General features: G+C 34.1%; 1 protein-coding gene across 1 annotated transcript in view; it reads left to right on the forward strand.

Annotated features, from left to right (window-relative positions):
• The window catches only part of LOC107738079 (dedicator of cytokinesis protein 11-like), an 86,849-nt gene that overhangs the window by 49,486 nt on the left and 36,440 nt on the right, over nucleotides 1-923 (forward strand). The gene's annotated exons all lie outside the window — the stretch shown is intronic.

The following is a 923-nucleotide window of genomic DNA, read 5'->3' on the forward strand; positions in this document are numbered from 1 at the left end:
TATAATTATGTTTAATTAAGCTGAGATATAGCACTATAAATTCTTAATTCATTTGCAACAAAACTATAAAGTTTTGTTGCACGGTTGAAGACATTCTAGTACTATATCTCAGCTCGCCCCTCGACATGCACGCGTTCGGAGTTTCGGCAGCCCAACACTGTATATTATATTGTGGCCTTTGTATTTTGATTCATAAAATAAAAATTATAAAATTAAAATACAAAAATGAAATTTAAATTACCCTGCTTCTAAATAAATAAAGCAGTTATTTTTATTTCGTTAAAAACGGGCCAAAAGAGACCTCCAAACTAGGCTACCAGAAAGGGAAAAAAAAATTAACGTTTTTGCTCAGAATTCGTTTTTAATCCCTGCATGATTTTAGTCATGTATGATAAATATCAAATAGCCTACGTTATAGCTTGACTACAAGTTTAAAAACAACGCTACAATTGTTAAGGAAATTAAACTTACCATCATGAAATGTGTCTACACAGGCGATAATGCCAAAAAGAAAGAGAAACATCGGAAAATAGGCATATTTTATTCAAGACATTACTATATGATATCAACATGCATTTATCATTCTTACAATCACCGCCAGAATGTCCAACTTCACCATGATGAACTTAAAATTGGATTCTATTATTTTTCCTCAACAGTTCTTCTCACAAAACGAAATTCATTTCAAACACAAATTGATAAGAACAGAGTGGAAATTAGCAACACCAACATAACAGCAAAGCTAATGTTTTCTGTTAGTTTTAACGCAAACTAAGAAAAGTAAAACCAAACTTTGTGGCAATAATTAAGACCAAACTGAACCTGGTGTGTGTTTATGGTGAATGCCGGCAATGTTGTCTCGGCGGGGGCGGGGCGTGGTGGAGGTGGGGCTTGGGTAGACGATATTATCGGATATCGCGATA

This window comes from Sinocyclocheilus rhinocerous, unplaced genomic scaffold (assembly GCF_001515625.1).
Source record: "Sinocyclocheilus rhinocerous isolate Xijiao unplaced genomic scaffold, SAMN03320098_v1.1 scaffold494, whole genome shotgun sequence".
Taxonomy (NCBI): Eukaryota; Metazoa; Chordata; class Actinopteri; order Cypriniformes; family Cyprinidae; genus Sinocyclocheilus; species Sinocyclocheilus rhinocerous.